Here is a 16751-nt window from a genome sequence, read left to right on the forward strand (position 1 = left end):
CCATTACATTTAATGGTGTAACAAAAATTTTGAAATTCTTTATAATACCCAGTATTAAATTAAATGTTATTTTAGGCGTAGACTTTTGGCGGGCATACAATTTGATGCCAGAAATTTTTGAAAGTGTTTCCTACATGACAGGTCCACAAAAGTTTATAGAAATGCCAGTCAACTCTATACAAGCTTATCACAGTCTTTCCAATGAACACAAGGAGTTAGCGGAGCTTATGATAACCAAATTTCAAGACATTTCTTTCGAGCGCAAGGGTTTAGGTAGGACGCATCTTACACAGCACGTCATCGACACTGGGGTTGCGCCACCGGTCAAGTGTAGACCTTATCCCATGTCACCGGAAAAGCAGAAGGAACTACATAAGGAATTGGACAGGATGCTGGAGCTGGACGTCGTCGCTCCGAGCGAGAGCCCTTGGAACAAGCCGGTCCTTATGGTTCCTAAAGCTGACGGTACATGGCGATTTTGTCTGGACTGCCGGAGGCTCAACTCTGTGACGAAAGGCGATGCTTATGCCATTCCCTACATACCCCAGATATTGGATAGCCTCAAGAATGCCAAATATATCAGTTCTGTGGATTTTAAATCGAGCTTTTGGCAAATTCCACTCGACCCTAGCTCACAGGAGAAGACGAGTTTTACAGTGCCTGGTAGGGGGTTGTTTAAATTTAAAGTTATGCCATTCGGCCTATGCGGAGCTCCTGCTCGCCAACAACGGCTCATGGACATGTTGTTTGGACACCCTTTCTGCAGTGACGTAACTAAAGGCATGATATTCGTGTACATCGACGACATTATAGTAGTTGCTGAAGATCTAGAAACGCACATACTTCTTTTAAAACGGCTTCACGAAAGAATACAGAGCGCCAATTTAACAATTAACTTTGAGAAGAGCAAATTCTTCCGTAGCTCTTTAAAATATCTGGGATATGTAGTGGATGAGTTTGGGCTTAGAACGGATCCCGATAAGGTTCGTGCTGTTCTGGAGTTCCCGGTACCCAAAAGTTCGAAGGAATTAAAAACCTTTTTAGGTGTTTGCTCTTGGTACCGTAGGTTTATTAGGAATTTCTCCACCATTGCGGCACCCTTACACGCTCTTACCAGCTCAAAAACTAAATTTATCTGGAACCAGGATGCAGAAAACGCTTTTGTCACTTTAAAAAACACATTAGTTTCAGCTCCAATTTTAGCCTGCCCTGATTTTAGTAAACCATTTTCAGTTCACTGCGACGCATCGAATTTTGGCGTAGGAGGTGTCTTAGCGCAAAATATTGATGGCCATGACCGCCCTATCGCTTATATCAGCAGATCCCTTAACAAAAACGAACGTAACTATAGTGCTACCGAAAGGGAGGCGTTAGCAGTTGTGTACGCGGTTGAAAAATTTGAACCATATTTAGGTAGTAGACCATTCACCGTCGTAACCGATCACGCTTCACTTAGGTGGTTCATGAATTTGGAGAATCCTACGGGACGCTTAGCTCGTTGGGGTTGTAGGTTATCCCAATTTAATTTTACAATCGAGCATAGGAAAGGGAAGGATAATGTCGTCCCTGATGCCCTCTCACGATTGCTGCATGTGGATGCCATCAATGCTCCAAATGCAGGAACCGGTGATGAGTGGTATGATAAGGTTTACTCTGGATGTACGGCTTATCCCAAAAATTATCCCAATTATCGCGTCGAAAATGGTACTCTTCTACGATACAGCAAGGGTAAGTATGCCCTGACTCAGGAGTTTGATTGGAAGATTGTTGTGCCAAAGTCAAACCGTCTGCAGGTCATGTCCGAAAACCACGAACCACCGACCTCGGCACACCTCGGAGTGTTTAAAACGCACCGTAGGTTGTGTTTGAGGTATTTCTGGCCAGGAATGTACCGCGACGTGCTTGATTTTGTTAACAAATGTAGTATTTGTTCCGCTTATAAGCACAGGACCAAACTCACTCCTGGGATCATGGGTCAGCCTAAGCAGTGCTATAGGCCATTTCAAGCTGTATCCGTAGATTTGGTAGGACCTCTTCCACGATCACGTTCGGGTTATATGCACCTTTTAGTAGTAACATGCTGTTTTTCAAAGTACACCATGTTATTTCCACTTCGTCGAGCGACTAGTGCTGCAGTAGCTAAAAACTTTGAGAATTATGTGCTTCTAGCTCACGGGATTCCTGAAACCGTAATTACCGACAATGGGGTTCAATTCACGGGATCAGAATTCAGTGGCCTTCTCAAGAAGTACAATATTCCACGAGTTCACTACGGGCCTAGGTATACGCCACAGATTAACATGGTGGAATGGTACAACAAAACAGTCATGACAGCTGTTTCGTCTTATGTAGCTGACGATCATAGGGCATGGGATGTTAATTTATTTAAGGTGCAGTTTGCAATGAATAGTGCAGTGAACGAAACCACTGGGTTTAGTCCATTCTTTTTAGTCCATGGCCGGGAACCAATTATTAACGGTTCTTTTTATAATGATGACAGGGAATATGAGGTCTCTATGCCAAGGGACGAGTATGCGGGTGAATTTGGGGTCCTTCGGGATATTTTTAATAAGGTTCGGATTAATATCGAGAAGGCTCACACGACGAACGCGAAGTACTACAACCTGCGACGCCGTAACGTTAATACTTTGCGCGAAGGTCAAGTAGTGTGGCGGAAAACGTACGTACAGAGTGACGCCGCTAATTTTAAAGCCTCGAAACTTGCCCCAAAATACGAGCAGTGTGTGATTAAAAAGGTCTTATCACCCTTGGTGTACGATTTGGTTTCATTTGGTGGCAAGAACTTAGGTTCTTGGCATATAAAAGATTTAAAAATTTAATTTTCAAATTGCCCCGTGTTCCCCTAGTCATATTTTTTTTAAAAACAAAATTTACCGGCTTGGATCATTGTTTTTGGCTCAATTTCTAAATTTACATTTATAAAGAAAGTTACATTATTGTTCTTTTTCATTGGTTAGCTTTCATAACATTTTATAAAAAAAAATTTAAAACTTTGGTGTTTACTTGTGTCGCTAGTAAGGACCTAGTAGGTGACAACCTATTTATGACTGTCACGTTTTTCTTTATGTAGTCTTTTGTTTTTTAATAACACTAGATTTACTTATAAATGTTTTATGTATACGTTTTATGTTTTTTTTTAGTGTGTTTATGTGTGCACTGATAAAGGCCCATACACACTAGCGTCTGCAACGCAGCGTTTTTATGAACGCCCACTTTAGCGTTCCATATTTTTTTTGTATAGGCGATTATAGCCAACTATTTAAAATAGTTTTTATGTTGCTCGTGACAACATTTTTATAGGCTTTATAATAGCCATCCCTTATAAATTAATTTTTAAAATAGGAAACCTTATTAGGTTACTCTTAGTTTAATTTTTTCCCTTTTGACGGAGCGGGTAGTGACTCCTTAAATAAGCCTCTAACAACTGTTGTTTTGTTTTTTTGTCTTTGTCATTAGAATTGGGATATCGAGTGACACTATGAGAGTCGTCAGCTCAACAGGGGTATGAATGTGGGTAACATCCAGTGAAATGGATACTGGGTGCTACTATATGAAAGAAGTGAAAGGTGATTAATGAATGGTGATGAATAACAGGTCGGGGTAATTGTTGTGCTTAGGGTTGTGCTGTTTAGATGTTGGTGTTTGTGCTTCGTTACGTTTTTTTTTTTGTTACAGTTTTTTTTAAATTTAGACTGGTTGTGCGCCCCAGGCTCTAAGGCTGAGGGCAGCCGTGTTTCTCACCCAGTTCGAAACCTCTCGTGGGTAGGGGGGTATTGTAACGAAGCATTTCGGACCAACGAGCCTTGTAGCGACATCTTGTGGTTTCTGGCGATATAACGTCGTTTTTATATTTTACCCGCAGGAAATCACAGATGGCGCTGCAGGGTTATCGATGGGCCCGAATATTTTTGATTATTTTATTTTGTTCTAAATTATTATATTAAAATTATCTGCAACATTTATTTTTGATATATTATAATTATATTGTTTAAATTTTGGGATCAAACAAGTCGATCGATTGTTGTCGTTGATTCGGCGAATTTATGGTTTGGTAGATTTTTTCTAGTTTGGCAACTTTGTTCGTGGTTCTTGTGTCAGACTGACAGCTGGCTGAGCTGAGAGACAGATTATGGAAAGTGGGGACGTCGCGAGAGCGCCGGAGACTCCACTGCCGTAACAATAATGTGGGCAAATTAAAAGCCACGATTTATCGGCGACATCAAGAGCCGATGTCTCGATTTAAATAAACAACTTAACCGAGATGGTGAGTCCTCGCAATTCTTCGTGCATATTTTTGCACCAACTTTGTGATAACCTCGAGGTCCTTGTTTTCAGCAACATCACTGAAATCCCATCGCCGAAGGTCCAGTGGGTGGGTTTAGGTTTCATCCGAGCGATGCCCAACTATCCCGGATGAACCTGTAAGTTATTTTCTTTGTTTTACACTCGTGAGTTGCCTTGCCACGCTGTCAGCTGAACCACATGCTAATCATTGCCATTCCTTGTTGCAGATGGGGTTGTTTTTTTTTGTTTTCTTTAAAGTTTTAACGTTTTAATTTTCTAACGTTTTGCAAGTTTAATGTAAGAAGAAGTTTATGATTGGATCAGATGATTTCAACAATGTTTTGTGAATGAAGATTCCTACTGTTTTCTTCTGCGTTTGCAAGTTATTTCAAGCTTCTTTACGGCGGAGCTTGCCTTGGTTGTTTGCACGTGGAAGCTTTTCTTTGTGCGGCGCGCATGTGGATGTGCCGCGCCTCTCCTTTTGTCAACACACCGGATAAGGCCCGGTGAAGGTCTGCGAGGTTGACCGGTGGACGTGCAGCCCGCCAGCTGCGTAACAGTTGGCCCGCTGCGCCGCCATCGTCCAGCACGCCCTGGCCTGAGCCGGCCTCAACTCATCACCTGTACGGTATTCCGGGACGCCTCAGGTAGGCCTGATAGTCGGAGGTCCTCGAGTAAGTGAGGTGCCTACAGGTGTACGGACAGTGTTTTTAAACAGAGTGATATCCCATGGTTGTTACGAAGTGACAATTTAACCTGACGGACCAAAGCGCGACCTGTCTCCCTCCATAGGGCTTTGACCTACCTATGGTTAATGAAATTTGTAGATTTAAAAATATACATTGTACAAATTCAAGGGAGTTTTTCTTTGTCTCATGCTCACCGGTCTATAACATCTAGCTGTGCCCTTCAGGTAAACACCACTTTATAAATTTTCTGAAACATATCAGTATTTTAACACCATTTCCTACTTTACCTACCTTTTTATATAGGTAGTCAAAAATCTAGTGTTTCAGTGGTAGGTTTTTGCGAACTACCTCCTTAGTTCTGCTGCCCGCTATTTAATCTAATCTAATCTAGCCTACAAGACCCCACTTCTGGGCAAAGGCTTCCCCTTCTACTTTCCATTTTTCGCGGTCCTGTGCGTACTACGGCCAGTCCTTCCGGCAAGCGTCAAATAGTCACACCATCTCTTCCGAGGTCTACCACGACGCCTGTAACCGTCATGAGCTTGTTATTTCTGAAGTAAATTGAAAGCGAAATGACAAAGTGTCAGTGTTATTGATGTGATATCCTCCGGTTGAACCCTTTCTGTGATTCTGATTCAGCGGCCATCGGCGGCCGCTCGGGGCGCAAACAAATACCCCGACAAAGTGAGTTCAGAAATCGCTATGATTGAAAGCACGCCTGTATTACGTGTTACGATGGCTTTCAATCATTATTGATATTTACTTTTTAGGTGCGCGCAGGTTTATATTATATATCACAAATACATATAGACATGGTCACATAATACACACCCACATAAACGCATTCCGGCCAAGTAGTTATGCCATGGAAATCTACAATAAGTCAAGTCAATAAAAAAAACGTAAAAGAGAAGACAAGACAAATCGCCGAAAGACGACTTGTAGGCATAGGTTGCAGGTTCTAAGTTGGATATTCGCGACAATTCGTCCACCACGTAAACCACCACGCGCGCCCAGTGCGGATTGGTGGTTATTAACGACTGCTAATGCAGCCGTGATCAACGGCTTAACGTGCCTTCTGAAGCACGGAGGAACTCGAGATGAAAATTTTTTTTTGTGGTAATCCATCCTATGACCGGCCTTTGCGAAAGTTGCTTAACTTCAACATTCGCAGGCCGAGCGCGTTTACCGCTACGCCACCGAGCTCCTCCTTTTTCTCCTCCGAGTTCTACGGGATAGTCCACACCAACACCATAGTGATAGGAAAACAATTCCATAACACGACCCCATCATATTCAGGTCACGCGCGCGAGTCGAGCGACACAAAGGCGTCAAATTTGCACGTCGGCGCCCGTTTACGGCACATCTCGCATTCATTGCATTCACGCGGCTGTATACGAAAAATTGCCATTATGTGTACCCTCGGGCCAGCATGACACCGGTTTTGTCGCTAGTTCCAGCCAATTGTCTGGTATAACTTTGTTTCTATTTCTGGTATAACGCGGTGTTTACTGTCAGTACTCGAGGAGCTCGGTGGCGCAGCGGTAAACGCGCTCGGTCTGCGATTGTTGAAGTAAAGCAACTTTCGCAGAGGCCGGTTATAGGATGGGTGACCACAAAAAAAAAGTTTTCATCTCGAGCTCCTCCGTGCTTCGGAAGGCACGTTAAGCCGTTGGTCCCGGCTGCATTAGCAGTCGTTAATAACCACCAATCCGCACTGGGCCCGCGTGGTGGTTTGAGGCCCGATCTCCCTATCCTTCTATAGGGAAGGCCCGGGCCCCAGCAGTGGAGACGTTAATGGGCTGATGATGATGATGATGACTGTCAGTACTATTCAGATGCGGAGGACAGGAGTCCTAGTATGGCTTTGTAATAGACTACTCTGGGCGCCATCCCACTTGCGTCAGACAGAGTACTGTGGGCCGGAAGGAAAGAGTGAAACCACTGCCTTATTTTTCCCTAAAAAGTAGCATGGACAATGCTGCACCGACAAGAGCGTGGCTCTTAAATTGATGATGATGTGGTGTTTACTCGTATTTGCGTAACTTCACCGGTTCACTAGTTTCTGAGTTTGGTATAAGCTTCTCTTAATCAACAGTCGTATATTTTTGTTATTAATTTTCACAGCAAATACAGCGGAGAGTTGTAATCCATATTCGGATACAAAGCCATAAGCCCCAAGTTTTTCTTTTCGTCTGCAGTAAGTATAACATTTTCTCTTAATATAAGCTCCTCTTAAGTTTTTATTTTAGTCCTTGCCTAAACTCTAGGTATGCTTGTAGAGATCCATCTACAAGCAAACTAGATGACCTATTGATTTGTTTTTAAATTAACACTCACTAGCATAGATAACATTACGCGACGCCGGAAAAAACGTAAAACCTGACATGATACCTACTTTATTTAAAATATACGGTGGACTTTATTTAAAATATATGGCCAGCCAAGCACTCTTACTAGTTTTGTTATAAAAACTTTTGAAATTATGTACCTATTAGCTGATTTAAGTATAATAATAATATTTTTTTTTACTCATTTTATTTAATTAGAGTTCTATCTACTTATATAATGATATAACAATAATTAAAATTCTGTCGGTGGATTGGTGTAATTCCTATTTACATTTAGGTACTTACCTATAGATGTTTAGAAGCATTATTAACTCTCATTGAATAAAAGAAGCTAACAGAAATTGTAGATATGCTTTTTTTATACGTACCCCTATTTAATTTGACTCCTATTTATAAATTGAAACGTAAATGTCAACAATATTGGGTTGTGATTGTCAATTTGTCCGGCTGTGACCGCAGGCAGCCATTAGGGGCGTCTAAACGGATTTCTGTCTCTCGCTGTTTTATTTTTTAATCCCGCTAGGCTCTGGGAGGTAAAAAATGATAACAACCGCGCACCGTTATCAGGGGGGCGTGAAAATAAAGATTGAGTGTTTTTGAGTACTCCTACAGAGTTGTAATTCCATTTGAAACTGTCATGATTTTTATGGGCGTAAAGTAGTTTCGTATTCTGCCTAGAAATATATTATTAGGGGTATGGAGCATACTCCACCACGCTGCTCCAATGCGGGTTAGTGGGGGTGTTTTTACGACTAATATTATTATTATTATTGGAAGCACAGGCAGCACTTTGTGCTGATGCGTGCTTATCACTTCACTTGTGTTCATGATTGTTCATATATTTGTCAAGACTATTTTTAAAAGAGTCTATTTTTAATAGCCGGGACCAACGGCTTAACGTGCCCTCCGAAGCACGGAATCATCTTACTTTTTCGGACAATCAGGTGATTCAAGCCTGAAAAGTCCTTACCAAACCAAGTACAGTCTCACAAAGTGATTTCGACAATGTTCCCATCGGGAATCGAACCTGGACCTCCAGATCGTAAGCCATACGCTCTGACCACTAGACCACGGAGGCTGTTAGTAGAATAAGTAATTATATTTAAAAAAATATATCATACTATTCATCTTAGGACTCCAAAACGTATTAATGAAATGTAACCTAGTAATTTGTGTGCGTCAAGCTAGCGGCCTCAAAAAAAAAATGGGCACGAAAAAATAATTTGACCATACCAAAAAATAGTACTCTTATTGAAAAAAATAGTACCTGTTGTAAAAAAATTAGTACCATCACGGTTCTGGATTTATAGCCATGTTTTATTGCACTTGCTAGCTTGACGGTGAGCGAAATTTGGCGAGAGTTAACGACAAGGTCTTTCGCTTTGATTTAAACGCCAAAAAATAGTACCGAAATAGTACTCACCCCCTGCAAAATACCGAAAGTAGTACTTCAACGGTTCCAAAGTTATAAAGGCAGTTCTTTGATCCCGCTAGCTTGACGTTTTGAAAATACCTATTATCTGGGGAACACTTGCATACTTCAGTATGTAACTAATGTCAATAAACTCGTATGAAATAGTACTCCCTACCATCATAATTTTGATCCGATTCTCTTTGTAGAAATGTTAAAAAATCATCATAACCTATGCCATACATTTGTTGTTGATACAGTCACGTAGACAATTACATAACCTCACAATTTATTCGTAAGTATTGCCATTTTGGAGGTCTACCCTACCATTTCTTTGCACTTCAGAGTGCTGCTATTACAAAAAAATCCTATTGCATACACCCATATGCACTAATTTTAATAGAAAATGGCTGCATGGGTCTAGTTCTTATCGAAAACAATCTGTGATTTTAATACATCATAATACATTTTTAATCTGCTGTTTTATTTTATAATTCATACCTTCATGTTGAATTTGTTACCGATCGAAGTGTTTGTTAATAAACAATTTGCAGTATTTGTAGAATAACTCAAAGAGTTTCAACAATGATATTACTTTCATCTGACAACCCTGGCACTTCACCAATTTTTACCCAAAAATGGGGAAAAATACTAAAATCTGACAACATTCTTGACCATGTGTAATAATTTTGTTCGCGACTGTACTTGTCTTGATAAATGTATGACATAGGTTATAATGACTTTTTGACATATTTCTACAAAGAGAATCAGGTCCAAATTATGATGGTAGGGAGTACTATTTCATACGAGTTTATTGACATTAGTTACAAACTGAAGTATGCAAGCATTCCCCAGATAATAGGTATTTTCAAAACGTCAAGCTAGCGGGATCAAAGAACTGCCTTTATAACTTTGGAACCGTTGAAGTACTACTTTCGGTATTTTGCAGGGGGTGAGTACTATTTCGGTACTATTTTTTGGCGTTTAAATCAAAGCGAAAGACCTTGTCGTTAACTCTCGCCAAATTTCGCTCACCGTCAAGCTAGCAAGTGCAATAAAACATGGCTATAAATCCAGAACCGTGATGGTACTAATTTTTTTACAACAGGTACTATTTTTTTCAATAAGAGTACTATTTTTTGGTATGGTCAAATTATTTTTTCGTGCCCATTTTTTTTTTGAGGCCGCTAGCTTGACGCACACCGTAGCTTCGCATTTTCAACAACCGCAGATCAATTCTCTAAATTTTTGTGTGACATATAACGTGAGGTCTCAAAATCAATTTAAATACACTTTATTGTACAGAACTTAATTTTAACAAACAGACATTATAAATGAATACAATACAACTTGGGCTTAGATGTGTATGTGTTATGTTATTTGTCATAAGTCGATAAAAGTGCCACGCTATCGTAATAGGATGGTCCCGTATTGATAGTTGTAAGTTTTGATAGATGAATAAATAAATGTTTTTGATACTTGTATTTCAAAATCTATCTAAGGTAATAACTTATTTAAACACTCTACACAGCAATCAAAAAAGGATGTTTCACTTATCGTGCAATTAAAATTTTATTGTGGTTAATAAAATGGTGATGATGACAGTTTATACGGCTCACGCAGTTAGCGGGCAGCGGAAGTTGAGCCTGTAGGGTGGTCATACAGTCAGGGCAGATGTGGATACGCGACTTATAGGACCCCGATACTGACCCCGCTGCGGTCGACGACTTCCCTCAATCAGCGCTTATCGCTATCGATCCACTAGGGTCGATTAATTCCTTCACATATTTTTCCACTCAGACGACGCACAGTGGCCGATTTGAATTATCTAGGAATTAATAAATCGCGTCGTCGAAAAAAAATTATATCTGGATTGGCAATGCATATACTTGGCTTTTCTTGACTAATATGTAGACTTTAATGGTTAATCTAACCAATACAAACTACACTTATATTTTTAACCGACTTCAAAAGGAGGAGATTCTCACTTTAATATAGGTATTAATTTAAATCCTCATTTCATTATTTTTATTATTTATATTTGTCAAAATGTTAAAAAATATACATTATCAACCATTAGTAACAGAAAAAACCTACATATCGTCTTCATCGTCACATAAAACGGATAAATCGGGCTCATCTAGTAACTGCAGAACTTCATTATTTAACGGTTCTTTGAACGACCTGGTACCAATACAATGGGACAGGGATGATATCACAGGGTCTGATGATACAAGGAGACCGTTGAACAAATCTCTCATTGTAGTTTCTCTGTTGAACTTGCCAGTGTTATACTGTCGTAATTTCCGAAAGTCCTTATTCCGAGACTCTAGGGCTTCTTCCGAGTATACCAATTGGGAGTAACAAAGACTTTACAATCTCTGGTCCATGAATTAAAATTCGGTGTATGCTTGATGGCATGTTATACCACGGATACAAATTGACATATAACTCAGCAGTGGTCTTCAAAAATTTTTGAAGTTCGTTTTGACTCCTGCCATCTACGAGCAAGTTTAAAATTGAAAGAACTTACTTTTTTTTAAGATTTGTCGGGCAAACCTCATCTTCATTAGTGGCTGATCCAGATCTTTCAGATACCAATTTAAAAACAGCTAATTTCTTTTTTTTCATTGTTTTTTCCTTTCGCCAAACTTCATACAATTCCCGCTTAGTAAGCGACATAGTACCTAAAAAAATAAATTGCTAAGTCTTTGGCACTTTTTGGCAGCTACTAATAAATTATTTAAAAGACTAATGACTTGATGTATTTTTAAAAAAATAAAGCAAGGCGGAATACTTCGAAATTCGTTTTTCCGAAATGATTTTCAAACCAAAAACTTAAATTTTTGCATTGATGACCTTTGAACTACAATCTTTCTTTTTTACGTTGCGTAATCATTACAAGGCATTTTTATTATAAATATTGTACATACCTTTAACAAACAATATCCAGAACTTAGTTCGCCAACACTTAATACTTTTTTCACAATCTTTTTTTAAATACGCTTTACAAAATTCAATTTATTTACGGACTGCACTCTAAACTGAGCTTCACTACGTGACAGCGGGTAAACGCATGAGAGTTCGATAAAAATATTGATATGTCGAACTACCCACATCACTAGCATTATTATATAAAGGTACCATCGTTATCGTCAACATCAAAAATAATAATTATTAATTCCTAGATAATACAAATCGGCCACTGTGCGACGCCCTGAGCCGGGGTTCGCGCCCAACTGTGCACCCTCAGGCCTGTTGTCTTAAACGTTGTACCGAGAGCCTACAGCGCTTCCCATTTGTCCGGCCAAGTAGTTAATGCCATCTGCGGCAAATCTACAATAAGTCACGTTAAAAAAAGGATACGCAAATACATAACTATTCCCATTTCTTTTTATATCATCATCTCCCTAGCATCATCCCGTGTTTCACAGGGTCCGCTTACCTAACCTGAAGATTTGACAGGTCCGGCACCGCACCGACCGGGCCTTTCGCAGGGTACCATTTTTTTATATGCACTCTGTAAAAAGATAGAAAAATTGGAAATTCACGCGTTATAAATAGGGCACGATCGAAACATAGATATCAATATTAAAAGTTGTAAGGATATCAAATAACTCACCGACTTGAAGACTCTTAGTATTTTATCCTCCACCAACCCGCAGTGGAGGAGCGTGGTGGAGTATGCTCCATACCCCGTCCGGTTGATTGAGGGGAGGCCTGTGCCCAGCAGTGGGACGTATATAGGCAGTTTATGAGTATTTTAACCCAACCTAAATAACAGTAACGACTTACATTGCAGAAAAAACTCACACTACCCTCTTAACTACAAACTACTAATATTTTTATTTTTATACGAATTTGCAATCAGAAGATCATCAGTTATTTAAAATGCCCAATTTTCGTTTTATTTGTATACATATTAAAAATATAGTACTTATACTTATAAATCATTGCTCGTCTTCCCTTTTAGTATATTCATGGGCACCCCAGTTCACCCCTGCAAACAAACACCCTTTGGCTACTAATTGTCGAGGCGACGATCCGTTTTTATTGCAGACGCCGTCAATTCACTGATTTAGACCCACTGGCAGTTTATTTATGATCTTTATCTCATATCTCACGCATCGACGAGGCATTTAATACAATTATTTATCTGAAATTTATTTAAAAATCTATAATTTTTGAAATCGTTTTTCGAATTCAGGTTTAGATCATAAATTATTATCACGTGCGCAGCGGTAAAAGAAAACATCGTGAGGAAACACACATACCCAAGAAATGCGTTTCGGAGGTATGTAACTTAACCTGTATTGGGCTGGTTTTTCCTTCGCGGGTTGGAAGGTTAGACAGGCAGTCGCTTCTGTAAAAAACCGGACCTGTCAAATCTTCAGGTTAGGTAAGCGGACCCTGTGAAAACGGCATAACGCAATTTATGGCAAATGTTGCATCAACTATGCGTTTGATGACTGAAAAGTCTTAGAATATTATAATCATGCTGTATGTAACGTGTTTGAATACTAGTGTAAGTAGTGATCAGTGATGACAACAGACTTAAAATTGTTTCTGTCTGAAATTAGAACTTGACTTCTAACTGTAAGCATTTTGGTGGACCGTGTCGTTCAGGGTATTTAAATGAACAAACAAGATTTATTTGCATAGATCAAACACACACTATTAGATACTATTAGACACTATTAGATGTTATCCTCTATTATGATTGTTAACTGTTGTGCTCGTAGAGCACAAGCTGGCCTTTTAAATAAATAAATAGATCAATCGCTTTAATTACACATTATTATTACTATCAATACTAGCTCATTTATTTCCACTGCTGGGCAAATGCCTTCCCTCGGCCTTTTCATAAGTTGCGGTCTTGTACGAGCCCTGTCCAGTCCCTAATCGCAGTCTTGTGGCTATTTCCAGTGTCCCCGATAACCGTTCGAGTCCGTATTGACTCGTCATGATACGCTGTATCTGTTAATTAGCCAAGTCATAAGTTAGGTCCTTTTTTTTCCGGACGCCTTTTATTCTCCACCAACCCGCATTGGAGCCGCATTTAATTGAGGAGAGGCTTGTGCCCAACAGTGGGACGTATATAGGCTGTTTATGTATTCCGGACGCCACCGTAGATGATCAGGCCGTCAGTGCGTTGCATTTATAAATACTGTTATTAAGTATTATTATTTTTTCTTTTTTATTATTTTGGTTGGATTTTCTTTTTTCCAATAATTTTTAATCTTATTGTTCTTTTTTATATTATTTTCAGTGTGGTTTCTGTCCTGTGTTAAATGAAATCTGTCTGTCTGTGTTTGTGGTGTCCGAAAATATATTTTTTTTTCTTTCACTTTAAATACTTCGATATTTTTATAAGAATTGCTAGTCTCACCTTACCCTGTGCCCAAATTCCCATTTCGAATTCCATAAACAATTGCCTCTTTGAGATTAAAACTAATCGGGCTCGACATGTGTTGCTCTCGGCGACCACTCCAGAAGTCAGTCGCGCGTTCTTTCAAAACACGAGGGGAGACTCGAAGGGGGCTGAGCAGAGAATAGCGAGTGCCGAGCCCACTCAATTATAGGCCGATAAACACTTGGGCTTGAGCACAATGAACGCACATGTTTGCCTGAGGGCGTCAGATATACTTGTATCTTAAGTAGAAATGGTTTTATGAAACTGTAATCATGTTAATCGACATTTTGTAGACGAAAGTAAAATCGATTGTATATTTTATTATGTATTCATTTGACAATGCTGATTCCTGTACACACCATCTAAGTTTATTTTAAGTTATACCTGTCATTTTCTTATCCGCCTAAAAGGAAAGGGGCGGGTAATCGACAGGCATAAAATTAATGGAACACACGACGTAAAAAACTTTCCAAAAATTTATAATTACCCGACCCGACAGAATTAAGTCGACAGCACACGTCAAGCGGATTGCATATGAGCGAGATGCCTATTTTATTCGCCCGGTTTATTCTTTCATTTCAATATTATGTCAAAGGAAAGGGACAGATGATTGACAGCTCTTAATTTTAGGGAGAATGAGTAAATGAATGAATAACCCGGGCGAATTAAAAATGTATCTCGCTGGTATGCAAACCGTTTGACGTGTGCTGTCAACATAATTCTGTCGGGTTATTGGCCAATGTTAAATTTTTAGACGGTTGTTCTTAAAATTGTCGTCCATAAATTTTATGCTTGTCGATTACGCGGCCCTTTCCTTTTCAGCGAATAAAAAAAAAGACAGGTATAACATAAAATAAAATTATGAGGTGTCTGCAGGAATTGAGACCAAAATAGAGAAACGCTTTTTTATACTACCAACATAGTAGGTCTTTTCCATGTATAAGCGAAAAGTGCATTATGCGACTGAAGGAATATAAGTAGTACTTGTTTGTATACTTAATATGCCATGCCATATTAAGTTGGATCTGTAGGTATTTCAAAGCTAGATATAAAAGAAAATCGATACGATATTTTGTACGATTTAGTTTGAAGAATCGTGTGGCGGATAGTTATGTTGTAATACTTATTTTTTTATTTCTTTAGTTGAACAAATAAATATTCTGTAATAAAAATCTATATAGTTGCATGACTTTTCCTTTATTTTCAATGTAATATCCATTTTTTAATAAGTAACTGAATCCCGTTACAAAATGTATAAATCAACTTTATTTTTCTCATTCATATGTCGAGAGCACTGAAGTTTTTTTTACAAAAAATAACTTTAACAATAAACAAATATCAAGTATAACAATTAAGTACAAAACAAGTCTTAATGCTACTTAAGTATTAATAAATGCGAAATTAACTAACGGTCGGGCTCGAATATCAAATTAAACATTTGAAGGACCTGCTTAAAATATTTAAGGCAACTTACAAAATGTCTTGTCATAATTTTGCTCTCGTATTTATTACCAAAAATAAACATAAAAAATATAACCTACATATAGTTAACATAACAAATCACAATCTTATTTAAGAGAATATTGTTAGACCTAGAAGTTATATTTACACTTTACAATTTAGTATGTAACTAGTAGGTATGCCATGTCTTTATGATATCAAGTCGATATGTAGTAAATATGACGAAATTTTGTGAATATCATAATAAGAAAAGTGTATTTTACGAAAGATTTCTGTATAGTTCAATATCAAAAAAAAAATTCAGAGCAATGTCTAGTTCTTAACATGGAAGATATCTAGTTTCCTATAAGATACGTTTTTTACAAATTGACATACAACTTTTCTAACTAACAAATTATTTTCATAGTATCTGCCCTATGATATGTTTACTACCCTACTTATTTTCTGTCTTTTCTTAATTTTTATTTACATAAATACCGTTGTTTAACGATATATTTTAATTTCTAACTATACATTACATTGCACATATTATAAATAATTCTATTGCACATTATTTTAAAGAATGGAAAAAGGAAATGTATGTTTTCAACAGAATTAAGTTTTACTTTATAAAGATATAATAACATAATGATGTAATTTTTCATTGATTATGTCCAACGATGTGTTAAATACTGTCATGTCTGTTACACTGTCAAGCGGTGAAAATTTTGTATTAAAAGATTTACTGTATGATGATTTTTTTATAATTACATAACATAACAGCCTCCGTGGTCTAGTGGTTAGAGCGTTAGGCTCACAATCTGGAGGTCCAGGTTCGATTCCCGATGGGGACATTGTCGAAATCACTTTGTGAGACTGTCCTTTGTTTGGTAAGGACTTTCAGGCTTGTATCACCTGATTGTCCGAAAAAGTAAGATGATTCCGTGCTTCGGAGGGCACGTTAAGCCGTTGGTCCCGACTATTAGCCGTAAAAATACCTCCACCAACCCGCATTGGAGCAGCGTGGTGGAGTATGCTCCATACCCCATCCGGTTGATTGAGGGGGGGCCTGTGCCCAGCAGTGGGACGTATATAGGCTGTTTATGTATGTTTTTATAAATATATCATAAACAAAATTGATT

At 38.6% G+C, this 16751-nt stretch overlaps 1 protein-coding gene across 1 annotated transcript in view; it reads left to right on the forward strand.

The window, feature by feature from the left end:
* The window catches only part of LOC126375199 (uncharacterized), a 100528-nt gene that overhangs the window by 70336 nt on the left and 13441 nt on the right, over positions 1-16751 (forward strand). The gene's annotated exons all lie outside the window — the stretch shown is intronic.

This window comes from Pectinophora gossypiella, chromosome 1, assembly GCF_024362695.1.
Source record: "Pectinophora gossypiella chromosome 1, ilPecGoss1.1, whole genome shotgun sequence".
In the NCBI taxonomy this organism is placed as follows: Eukaryota; Metazoa; Arthropoda; class Insecta; order Lepidoptera; family Gelechiidae; genus Pectinophora; species Pectinophora gossypiella.